Genomic DNA, 13,361 nt, shown 5'->3' with positions numbered 1-13,361 from the left:
CTTGGATCCTGCCCTCTCTTCCAGAGGAATAATAAAACCACAAAACTCAAAACCACACCTATTTTGAAAGTTAAAACAATCCAAAACAAATGAAATAAACTAAAATACTATATGTGCCTATTCCTAGGCTTTGTCTGTTTTGCCAAGCAGGTTAAAAACCCAAGATTCCTGTGGAACCCACATTAGACAAATTTTGTGTATCCTGTGAGGTGTATAAAGCAATCTTCATACCATCATACCATCTTACTGTTCAGTTCTCTGCCTAAAGCAGTCATCTTGTTATTATATATATATATATATATATATATATATATATATATGTGTGTGTGTGTGTGTGTGTGTGTGTGTGTGTGTGTTCAACTCTCTGCCTGGAGCCACAGACATATTTTATTAATACCTGTATAATATCTATCTGTTGAGCTCTCTACCTGGAGTCACAGACAATATTAATTAATGCCTGTACATAGTAGGCAATTATTATCACAGCCTCTTTACTTGGAGTCAGTGACTAACTTTCCCTATCTTACTTCTGAACTGCAGGAGAAATTCCCCACGTGATTTGGACAAATCTGTATATAACTCTTTCCTAAAATCAAGTAATCCCAATTGTATAAATTCATAGTTCAATCCATCTCTGCCCTAAGAAGTAGGCAACTTCATTCTTCTCCTGACTCAGAGCAGCCTGCAATTCCCCACAGCAGGGGGCCTCAGGGCCTGATTTATTTCTTGCTACCTTTCTCTCACTTAGAAAATGAAACTTTAACTCTCAGGCTACTAACCTTAAATTTCTAGCAGATTCTTGCCCAACATGTTGGTTCACCACCTGTTGTGGATAATATTAAAAACAAACTGCCAAGGTTCCATGCTCTATCCAGTTACTCTCTGCCCACCAACTCTGCTGCCTCCACCACTAGCCCCATGCAGCATCTGATCTGTGTTCCCAGCTTAGGTTAGCTTGTCTTGGGAGCCACTAGTTCCTTCTCTGCCATAATCCCCCTTGGTCCATGGTTCCACCTTTCAGTAACCCAGTAAAACAAAACTCCAGAAGCTTATAATTAACAAGTCAGATTTATATGTTAACAAATTCTCAATTCACAAGATGCCCACACAATATTTTCAGAGTCAATTGATAATCATACAAGCTGCCCACCTAGATCAGACAAGTTACCCATTTATTCTATCCCTATGTGATATTCATAACTTCCTGTGGCTATAGGGATCTTCTTCCTGTCCATCCTCCATCTTGCTCTTTTCTCTTCACTTTTTTGTTTGTTTTGTTTTTATTTGTTTTTAATTTGGTTTGAAATGGGCAAACTCAATAATAGTCCAGAATTTTGAGACAAGACGACACAATTGGGATCTAGAGGTGGGAAAGCACACCTTTAATCTGGGCCATACCTTCTGCTGGAAGTCTGTATATAGGATGCATAAGAGGCAAGCTTTTTCCCTTTGTCTGATTACCCTCATCTTATTAGCAAGTCCATTCCTTCACTGGCATTGGGGCCAACTTCTTTGGGATTCCAACATATGCTGAAGACCAACCAAGACAGGAAAAGAGAGATGGATGCTATACATTCTATTACTCTTAGAGAACTCTGGTTAATATACACATGTTTTGTTTGTTTGTTTGTTTGGTTGGTTGGTTTTTTTTTTAAAGATTTGGGTCACATATATTTAAGGGCATACTTTCAACAGCCAGCCACTTCCACTCAGGCCTCACCTTCCACAGTTTTAACACATCCCAGTAGTCTATTCAAAATTTGAATATATCATTGTAATAATCTATTGATGAAGAGACATAATATGATGAATAATTATCTTTAACTTGGAACAATCTAGGATCACCTGGGAAGAGAATAGCATTGAAAGACTATGAGATGAAGTTGGCTTGTAAGCATGTCTGTGGAGGATTGTTTTGATTACATTACTTGAGGTATGGAGACAAGCCTACTGTAGGGGGAACCATTCCTTAAGCAGGGGATTCTTAACTGTGTAGGAGTTGGGAAATCAAGCTCAGGACAAGTATGCATATACTTCCTTCTTGTCTGCCTATTGACTACCACGCAATGTAATCATCTGTCTCTAGCTCCTGCCACTGTTAATTCCCTGAAATGATGGTGTTTTCTTTTTCTTTCTTTTCTTTTGTTTTTAACAATTTTGTTTTATAAACTAACAGTCCATTATTTTTGTCAATTAAATAGAACCTCTGTCATCTGTCCTAACTTAAAAGACTGACTACATCTGACTCATGTCTTGACTTTAGATTGTATGCCATCTGAAAGCCATCCTCTCAAATCTGTATCTTCTTTTTCAATGCTAAACAGCTTGGGTGGGCCAAGAGACTACCTGTCTTCAACCCCATCAGAAATCCAAGAGCAACTAATATTACCTGAAAATACGAGAAGCACAAACTATAGCTTCCAAAACTTAGCCAGTTTATAGAGACCGCTGATCACCTGGACAGTCCCTTATACTTCAAAATGATGGAGCATCAGTCTTCAGCCTTCTGGCCCAGGATCACCTGACAGACCTTTGTAATGCAGAATAATAAAGGGTTGATTACTGTCTTGGCAGAGATTATCAATCGACTATTCGGCACAATCGACTATTGGGCACAGCGTTGTAGCCGCCCACAGCCACATGTGAACTGGAGACCTGGAAGAGAATTCTGGGGATAAACGGGAAGGGGACTAAAGAGAAATGAGTCAAGACGACAGTTGCCGATAGAGACTGACTTTACTATATTTTAGCCAAAATATATAGTCTTTAGAAAACAACCCTGCCACCCCCTCTCCCGGAAGTCAAGGAGAAGGTCGAGAACTCCTTGGCTCCACTTCTCAGCAGGTCGTCTAGCAGGTCTCTGCTGGTCTCCAGGTGAGACTGCCCTGAGGCAGCCTTGGTTGTCAAGGTGAAAGCAGCTGTATTGTTCCCAGAGGAACAAAGGCCAGAGATAACACCAGCAGAAGGCTAGGCGCTGCCAGCCAGGAATGTCGCGAATGGGCTGGGAAGTCCAGCTCAATGCTATGGGGGAAGGGACACAGTGTGTCCTTTTTCTGGACAGGAGATGAAGCAATTCTTGCCTAGTGACTGGGCTCGCCACAACTGGAACAACTTCATGGATGCCCAATTTCTTCTTTGAATCCCAAGAAAGGGGTGTTGTCAAGAGCAGATAGGTCTCTAGTCAAATGATCATAAATAAAGAAATGTCCAAAAATAACATGTTCTATGGACTTCTGATGCCTTCAAAGACTATCTACCCAAAGCATTTCTGAACTGTTAAGCCTTGACTACTATTGGCCATTTCTAATGAAAACATCTCAGAAATACCCTTTTAATTAATTCAGGACCATGAGTTTGCTATCTGGCCCTTGACTCGTATTGCTTTATCATCTAAAAAAAGGTTTATAATAGGAGTTATAGAAGGACTGGATCTAAGCCTTGTATTTGTAAATGTGTTATATAGCCACAATGTCTATTTGAAAGTAACAATATTAATCCCAATTTTATACCATAAGAAATCCATACCAATGAAAACTTTAAATTTGTATCAAATAACTGCTGTACCAATGTAAGATATTATAACTTCAACTTTGTATCAATTATAAGGATTTCTACCAATTTAAGATAAGCTAAGTAATATTTTACTTAAGAGTTAATTTGCTAACTCATCCCTATTTTTCTATTTCTATAATTTCTATATTACTATATCCCCCTTTTCTTTTCCACTTCCTTCCCTTTTACCTAAGAAGGAAGGCTAGAGAAGAGGAAAGGAAAGGAAAGGTAGAAATCCCTGAGTTTAAGCTCTCTAGTTCCCTCCCTGTCCAAAGCTATATTTGAAAAGTATTCCTTAAATGACTACATATCTATAATTCATAAATAAACAGGACAATCTACCCCAATATAAGGAACTAGGATGATGATCTTCTTTTGTCTGTGTCCAGCTGAATTGGGGCAAAGAATTTCCTTCTTGGGGCCCAAAGTGAAATAGGGAAATTGACTTTGTCGAAGGAGAGCTCGCTGGCATCATTTGACTTCTAGTCACTTTGTGCTGAGAAAGTTCATTCTTTAGCTGACATCTTGACTACAACAGTAAACAGAAAGTAAACAGAAAGACTGGATAGGCAAGCTAGCTCTTAAGCACCTTCAATGTAGTTGAGGTAGAGTCAAGCGAGAAGCTAGAATGGAAGGTCCCAGAATCTCAGTATCCTGGAGTGTTTTGTGACCGATTATATGGTCAACTAAGGAGAAGGTATCATGAGGTGCTGAGAAGAAGATATATTCTTTTGATTTAGGATGCAATGTTCTGTAGGTATCTATTAAATCCATTTGGTCCATAACTTCTGTGAGTTTCACTGTGTCTCTGTTTATTATGTTCTTGCCCTTGCCTCCCACCATCTGGTTATTTCTGGTGTTAGCTAGTCTTGCTGTCTCTGACTCAGATTGTGGCTTGTCCCTCCTGCAAGTCTGTGTGTCAGTACTCCTGGGAGACCAGTTTTCTCCAGGGGTACAGACAGAAACCAGAAGGATCCTGTGCTTGACTGTTCCTTGGTTCCTGTGTACTGATGCCTCTAGGAGAGTCTTTCTTGGGCCCAGGAATTTGAGCAGAAGTGGTGGTCTTACCTGTACTCACAGGTGTGTCAGCACTACTGCGAGACCAGCTCTCTCCTGGAGGAATTTGGGTATGGAGCACCGTGGCACAGGATCAGCTCTGGGAGCTGAGTTACAAGATCGGCTCTGGGAAAAGACAGAAGTCTCCTGCCCCAGACGGCTACTCAGTTCCTGTGTCCTGAGGGTTCCTGGGGGGTTCCTATGAGCAGCAGTGGTGGTCTTACCTGTGTTCACAGGCTTGCCAACACTCCTGGAAGGTTAGCTCTCTCCCGGTGGTATTTGGGTATGGAGCACTGTGGCACAGGATCAGCCTATAGACAGGTCTTTATGTGGCTGTTGGGGAGGCAAACTCAGGTCTTCATGCTCATATGGCAAGCATTTTACTGACTGAGCCATCTCCCTAAATGCATCATTTTAGATTATAACATTTTACCGTATATCCTGAAGTATCATTCTTATTTTTAAAATGCAAAATTCAATTAGTGTACCTCTAAAAGTCCTCATAACCTTTAACAGTCTCAACATTGTTCAAAATTCTAAAGTCCAAAGTGTCTGGAGATTCAGCACAATATCCTAATCATGAGTCCCTGTATACTCCAACACAAGTTACATACTTCTAGCATACAATATCACAGAATCAGCATTCTTATTCCAAAGCAGGAATAGGGGTATAGGGGAAGAAGATGAGATGAAAACCCAACAGGGAAAGGCAAACATCAATAGTGTAGATTAGTTTTGTTGCCTGGGCTACAAAGAGTTTGGGGAGTCCCATCTTTCCAGATCTGCTGGCTGTAGCATGAACAGCTTCTCTATTAGCCATGTTCCTCTTTGAGCATAGCTCTCCTCAGCAGATGTTCTACAGTGGTAGCACCTCTTAACACTTTGCAATTGTTGCAACCTGGGCTTCACCTTCATCAGTCTGTGCAGTGGATGAGGAGAGTCCTAGAGAAACTAGGACTATCTATTTATGGAGATTTTTGATCCTGCCACACATTTTGTGGCTTAATGACCTTCAGAAACTTTGGTGCAACCCTGTAGGACTCTTTGCACTTGTATATTTCAAGCCCATAAAACTAGCACCATGTAGACAGTGCTGCCAAATTCTGCTAGCTTGAGCTATATAGCCTAGCTACTTGAACCACAGTTGTGTTGGTTCCTGTGGGGAAACACTTCTTCCACCGTTTTATTTTCAGCAGGCAACTTCTCCACAGGCCCTCTCAGCTTAGAGTCTCTCTTTTTAAATGAAATTGCATTTTTACAACTTGGATCATTTGATGTTTATTAGGGTTTCGCTCTCAGGGCACCTTTTCTTGTTGCCATAGAGGAAAGCAAGACTTTCTTTGGTTTTTCTTTTGAAAGTCACTTTTGTACATATGCATGTATTTATTTCTGTCTTTATATTGTGTGTGTATGTTTCTGCACATGAGTGGAGGTCAAAGGACAAGTTGAGTTGTTTCTCTCCTGAAAGTTCTAGGGACAGGACTCCTGTCATTAGATTTGGTGGCAGGCCAAACCTTTTAGCACATTGTTAACCATGTGTTTGTGGTCCCAAAGGTTTCACTTTAGTGGTGAGACCCTCTTTCACAATTAGAACTGTTTTTTTTTTTTTTTTTAATGTTCATCATTTTACAAGTTAGATGTTACTCTTGCTCTTTTTTTATTCTGGCAAATTGCACATTTTTTCCTGTTTTTTTTTGTTTTTTTTTTGTTTTTTTTTTGTTTTTTGTTTTTTTTTTATTTCACGGGTTGCTTTTGCTTTCTGTGGTCCTAGATAATAACAGAAAGATGTAATCATGACAAAGCCTCAATGTTAACTCGAAATCCTCCCCAAATAAATAAGTCTATCAAGTTTGAACTCAGCTTCACTCAAGTCCTCAAGGCAGAATACAGCCAGATTAGTTGCCAGGACATAACAACAGCCTCTATTTTAGTTATAGAGGTATCATTCACCTCTAAAACCTCCTCATCTTGGCCTCCACTGTCTACATTTCTGTCAGCATGTTGGTCTTACAAACTGCCACCAAAGTGGCCCTTCAGTGCTGTTTACTAGATTTCAGGGCTTCCACATTCCTCCTGCAAACCAGTTCTAAAGAACCACATGGTCAAGTTTATCACATCAGTACTATTTCCTAGTACTTATTATCTGCATTTTTTTCTTATTGCTGTGACGAAATACCTGAGACAAACAACTTAAGGAGGTAAGGGTTGATTTTGGCTCACAGTTTGATGGGACAGTCCATCATGGCAGAGACAGCTCATCAGTGGGAGTCACACCGCATCTGTAGTCAGTTCATTTCTCCTTTGTATTCAGCCTGGAATTCCAGCCTGGTTGATGGTGTTGCCCAAATTCAGGGTGAAGAGAAAACATAGATGTTTCCATAGTGATTCTACACCCAACAGTGAATTTCAATTATCACAGGGAACAATAAAAACTGCAAATCAAATCTTTCTTTAAGAGCTGGAGAAAGCAAAGAGCCATTAGTTGGAATGTACAGCATCCTTTGCTCTTACTGTAGATAATTTCACTGTCTCACTGGCAAGTCTTCCTTCCCCATTCCATATGGTCCTGTTGTTCCTATCCCCGGACCTCAAACTCAGCATAATGTATGCTCGTGACTTAGAATGAGATGCTCTTGGGATCACATGTCTTAATGAAGTAAAGTTATTAGGGTTCCTGGTCCTGCTAAAAGCTTAATTCTTACCAGTCCTTCAATTCTAAGAATCTCAATATTCATTCAGTAAAGTACCTTCTTACTTATCAAAAGTAGTAATATTAAAGTGCATTATTTTAAAAAAATTCAATTACATAGCCAAAAAGGTTAGGTGACTAGACCATGATGATGTTAATCTGTAAGCCTTTCATGAAACTTGCCTCAGTAGAGGAACAATGTCAGAGAGAACTGGTCTGTAAACGATCATAGGAAGCAAACAAACAAACTGCACTTGCCTCTTGACTTATGAATTAAAAAACGGAGGCCTCATGAAAGCCAAAAACCAAAACTGGGCTTGTGTTCACAGAAAAACAAGCTGTTGATGAAATGAACACAGGACGAGAGGGAGAACGAAGCCCGGTAACAGATTGGAGAGGTTTCTTTGTGCTGGATGACGGAAAGATACAACAACTTCATATTGGTCTGTGGGGCCAGGCCAAGATGTAGTCAAGAATCCTTGGACAGGAGCAGCACTGGCATTAGAGATGCCACCCCCTAGTGTGAGCACCATGCTGTGTCATCTGCAGCACCAAGTCTTCATTCAGTTCAACCCAACTGCCCCCTGTGTGGGAGAGCATGTGAGCAATTCTTCCCTTTGATATTCTTCCATGACTTAGCATCCAGCAGGAGAGACGTCCAGTGTGCACTGTGATGGGCTCATTCTAAACCTACCACTAATGTGGGACCGGTGAATTCCCTGGGAATTAGAGTTACACACTGTAAATGGTAATCCTGTAACAGTGAAGGTCCTAGTATCTATGTATGTAAGACTGGTTGAAACGGGTTTGAGTTCCACCTGCTTCTTTCTGAACCAGTGAGATATGAAAGCACACAGTTATCTGGGTAGCTCATTTTTTTCTTTCCCATCTTTTATGTTTACACAGATTATATTTTTAACATTGGATTGCATTATATCCATTCAACTTCAACTTAAAAATGCAGTGATACACTTGTGACAATAGTGTATAAAGCTTTTTCTGTAGTTATGTTTATTATTACACAACTGGCCTGAGGTAGATCATTTTATCATCATTGCTCAGTGGCAGAGCTGTAATTCTTAACCATCTTCTACTTCTTTATATCCAAGAGTAATGTCTATCTTTGATTTTATTAAGCTATGGTAAGTATCTTACACAAGTACTTTTGCTTAAGATAACCGTAGGGTGATTCTTAGAAGCAACATTACTGGATCAAGAGATACATGCATTTTAAAAATATAAATGTGTGAATCCACTTTCACTTTTACACAGTTAACCATATTTTCCTTAGTATTGTATGTTGCTATGTTCTTGGTTAATCTTTAGTTGCAATGACAAAATACTCAACTTAATCAATTTAAAGCAGACAGGATTGGGGTAGGAAAGATGGCACAGTGGTTAAGAGTGCATACTGCTCTTGCTGAGGACCTGAATTCACTTTCTAGAACCCGTATCCAGAGGCTCTCTATTGCTTGTTAATTCTTGCTCCATGGAATCTAAGGCTCTTTTCTGGCCTCTCCAGACACTGTCAGTCCCTACGTTTCTAAAGATACATAAGTCTTTAGAAAAAAAATGAGGAAGTATTTTATTTTTATTTTTGCTATATATGTGCAGATATGTGTGTTTGTGTGGGGCAAACACACATATCTGCACATATATAGCAAAAATGTGGTATGTTCTTTGGTTGGTGATAAGTTGACTCTATCGGTCTTCCTCTGGGACCCCTAATCCATCCTTCACCTCTTCTATGAGATTCTGGAACTCCATTCAATGTTTGACTGTGGGTCTCTGCATCTGTTGCTGGGTGGATCCTCTCACAGGAGAGTTATGCTAGGCTCCTGTCTGCAAGCGTAACAGAGTATCATTAACAGTGTCAGGGATTGATGTGTGCCCATGGGATGGGTCTCAAGTTGGGCCAGTTATTGGTTGGCCATTTCCTCAGTATCTGCTTTATCTTTCCCTGTGCATTTCTTGTAGACAGGAAAAATTTTGGGTCAAAAGTCTTGGGCATGTGTGATCTATTCTTGCTTCCACTATTTAATTATATTTAACGATACTTTCTATTTATTCTAAACAGATATTCCAGTCACTATAGCTAGTTTATAGGGTTAGTAGAGTCCCTATAGTAAGGAATACTTTAAGATTTTTAAGGGAGTGCTTTATTATTTTTTTTTAAAGATGTTAAATGGCACAGCATTCAAATGCCTATTGCAATGTTTGCCGATTGTGTGCACACTGCCTTTTGGCTATATTATTATTTTAAGACACTTTAGCTATAATTACATCACTTCCTCCTTTGCTTTTCTTCCCTCCAACCTTCCATGTCGCTCCCCACTCTCACATTGATAGACTCTTTTTTTTATTATTATTGTTATACATCTAATATATGCTCATATATGTGAATAGAAGATGCTGAGTCTATTTTTGTTTTTTATGTGTATATGGTTTCTGGGCAGACAACCTTGGACAGCATAACTAATAAGAGGGCTCATTCCTGGGAGAATTTAATTCTTCTCGCAGTGGCCATCAGTTGCCTATAGTCCTTTGTCTAGCTCTCCTAGACTCTAGTGGTACGGCTCTTGGGCTGACAATACTCCCCATAAGAACAAGAGAACCTTCCCTTCAGGTGGTTGGTCAAGGTAATCCAAGTAGCTTCTGTGGAAGTTGTCCTGATGCTGTTTGTATTCAAATGCTGAATTCTGTATCCTCAGATCTGGTTGCCCCTTGCTGATGAGGAGCTCTTCAGGGACAAGGAGATTCACACGTACTCCAGATGATGCTATGTAACCTTGCTCCCCAAGCTAATTGGTCCATAAAAGGCTAAGGCCTGTGATTGGACAGTAGCTAGGTGTGGGCGGGTTTTCATAGGGGTAGGTGGACTTTCAGTTACCTGGCTAGGGGTTGCAGGTAGAGAGAAGAGGGAGAGAAGAAAGGAGACCAAGGAAGGAGGAGACCATGAAAGGAGATGGTATAAACACATGGCCTACAGAAACAGCAAGTAACAAAGGACATACAGCTGGACTATAAGTTACAATAGCTCCCAAACCTGCCCAACCCAGGCTTACAGCTTGTAAATAAAATACCTGGATCGTGTGTCTTTTATGTGGTCTAGCTAGAATGCTTAATTCCAAACAATAGAGGCCATTGCTATTGCCCTTGGATGCCACTTAGAGGTTGTTGAAGGCACCACACAGGAGGCTTGGATGATTTGAACGGGATGTAATCATTGAGCCTCTTTCTGTGCCCTAGCTTTGATAGTATTAGAAAGTATATGCTAGCTTCCAAGGGAGGGAAGCAATTAATAGTCCTACCCAGTAGTAATGCCTATAAACCACAATGATCATCATGGCAAGATAGACACCCTATACAGTGAGCGGCACTGTTAGTAACCAACAGCTGTCCAATTGGACTTACGACGGGCGCATTGGTGGGCACATGGTGGGGGGGGCAGGCCTGTGCCAGAAATCTACCCAAGTACCTGTGGCTAGTGTGGTCACAGGTCTTAGAAGATAATCTACTACTACCTCTTTGCCAAGGTAACATAATTCCTTAACTACGTTTAAAACTATCCTTACACCTACAAATAAGCGTAGCTCTCACGCCTTAAGAGAGAAGCTTTTTTTTTTTTTTTTTTTTTTTTTTTTACAGCAAATGGAGAGCATCACGGGAAAACACAACTGAGCACAATGCACAGATCAGCAGATCAAGGGACCCCAGCGTCAATGGATGCAGTGCAGGCGGGGCCATGTGGGCAGAGACAGAGGAAAGACCTTAAGAACCCAAATACCAGGAAGCTTAGTTTTCCTGGAAATGACTTCATAAACAAGACCTTCCAAACAATGACAATATCAGTAAACATGCTAAAGCTGGAGACAGTGGCTTATGTCTTAATACTATTGTCAATATTTTGGGGTTCAAAATGCTTCCAGTATTAAATGAAAAAGCAGTTGCTTAAATATTCTCAAGTCTAGTGCCAACCTTTTCTGTCAGGTGTAATACTTTTCCTTGCACATACATACACTCCTGGTGTCCAGGAGTGTTAAGTCAGCATCCTGAAGTCCAATATGAAAATGGTGGGATTAAAACATGGATACAGGCAGATCTTAGGAGGCCAAACACATCTAAAACTCCTGTGGGTCCAAAGGTGGAAAATGATTGCTGAACCATTGGTTTGAGAATAATTAAGAACTCAAAACAGATCTAGGCCTCTCTGCTAGCTCCAGTGTGTGGAAGAACATAAACCTTTCTATTTTGTGGAATTCCTAGATATGTTTTATGTCTTGCACTATTTTAATTCACTTATGTCTACTAAGTATTTCTCTCCAATTTCAAGTCTACCACTCTTGACTTCACATTGGACCAAGGTTTCCAATTCAGAAGTGCAATATTATTTATTAAAATTATTTATTTTTCCATTATAGGGAGTTTCTGAGCGTGTTTACAGCGACCAGCAGGTATGCTAAGCCTGGTAATGCAACAATGGTGTCCACCATTGTTTTTAGTGCTGATTAGTGGTAATCAAATACTCCCCCTCTTCCCTCTGGTTCAGGACATCAATCTACCTATGCACGTTTTAGTTTCTTAAAAAGTTGCTCCACACTTATCCTCAAAGGTACAGTAACAAGAATTCTCAGAAGGCCACAGCAGGCTATTCTGGGCTAGTGCCTCTGAATAAGTCAGCTAAGTCAGGGACAGGGGAGTGAGCTCATGGGGAAAGGTGGCACCTGCAGGCTCAGACACTTCCAGCCCTAGGAGGGTCGGGACTGGGATTTAGTGTCTGGACCAGAGTAGCAGCAGAGGCCTGCGGGAGTAGCAGGCTGTGCGCGTGACCCGCGAAAGGCGGTTCGGGTGCGGGAGCGCGGACAGGGGGGACTTCCGGGGAGCGCGCGTGTCAGGGGCGAACGCGGCGGCGGGAGCGCGCAGCGGCAGGAGGGCGGAGCGGCTGCTTGGGGCGGCTGGAGGCCGGCTGCTGGGGGAGTGGAGCGGGCCGGGTTGCAGGCGCCACCTGCGGTGCTGGCTGGCTTTCCCTTTCTGCCGACACAACCCCGTCCCTCCTACCAACCCCCTGGAGTTCGGGAGCGCGCGGGCTAGCGCGCACACCGGCTCGCATCCACACACACGCCGAGCGCGCGATCATTGCGGCTGCAGCCCGGGCAGGGCAGACGGAGCTGCTGCAGTTTCCCCAGCGTCGAGGGGGAAAAGCAGAACCGCCTTGCCTCGGAGAGAGCCTGGTGCCCGCTGGCCCCCTGGGGTATCAAGCCCAGCAGACTGCTCCCTTCCATCGGGTAAGCCAGTCTCTCTCCTTGTGACGGGTTCGGAATTAGTGTCAGCAGACCCAAGGGAGAGGGTGGGAGGCTGCGGATGAGCCAGACCCGTCGAGACCTGGAGTTGCGGTTTCAGAGGATGCAGCTTCTGCTGGCGTCGTCTAGCGGGAGCGATTACTACTCGGCTAGGCTACTTATTCCGCCAACCTAGAGTTGCGACCCCCTCCCCCAATCCGGTATGCACTATGCTTCCTGGTTACCAAGGAGACGTGTTTAAACATCAGCCTTGGAACATATATTGGATGAAATGATTTCTTAAATCTTTTATATTTTGATTAAAAAGATAGTATGTGCATTGAGGACCTTGTGGCAACTTGGCAGTCATTAATTTGTGTTCAGACAGTGGTTTCATTCAACTTTAAAAAAGTGACAATGTATTATAGGTATGCGTTTTTTTAAAAGGACCCATCAGATGAGTTTTTCAATGGATTGTGTCTTACATGGTAATTTACTACCATTTTGGTGACCTTAAAAGAAATTCAATTTAGAAGCTGCCCTTTTCCTTCTGTTTCCAGTTCTATTTTGCATTTCACTAGTATTAAATTAACTGTAGGAGCAGATGATTTTTACTGTGCTCCCACACCAGGAAGCTCTTCTGTTGTAAGTTGACCAGAACAGGAAGAGCGCTTGTGAATTGCTAAGGTAACAGTATAGATGACATTCACGGTATACAGCTTTTCTGACATTTCGGGGTCCACTGCAGCCCGTTTGTGAAATTCCATCTTCCAACCTAATTGATA

The 13,361-nt window shown here is 41.8% G+C and overlaps 1 protein-coding gene across 3 annotated transcripts in view; it reads left to right on the top strand.

Annotated features, from left to right (window-relative positions):
* The first annotated feature begins 12,244 nt into the window (after positions 1–12,244).
* Klhl32 (kelch like family member 32) overlaps positions 12,245–13,361 on the top strand; it is a 253,142-nt gene continuing 252,025 nt past the window's right edge. For all 3 annotated transcript variants that reach the window (XR_007977000.1, XM_052176161.1, XM_052176160.1), the window contains exon 1: positions 12,245–12,582. The gene's annotated coding sequence lies outside the window, so the exon portion shown is untranslated. The remainder of the gene's footprint in view (positions 12,583–13,361) is intronic.

Source organism: Apodemus sylvaticus, chromosome 3 (genome assembly GCF_947179515.1).
Source record: "Apodemus sylvaticus chromosome 3, mApoSyl1.1, whole genome shotgun sequence".
Classification (NCBI taxonomy): Eukaryota; Metazoa; Chordata; class Mammalia; order Rodentia; family Muridae; genus Apodemus; species Apodemus sylvaticus.
The sequence above is the reverse complement of the archived record's forward strand: the minus strand, read 5'-3'. Positions and strand labels throughout refer to the sequence as shown.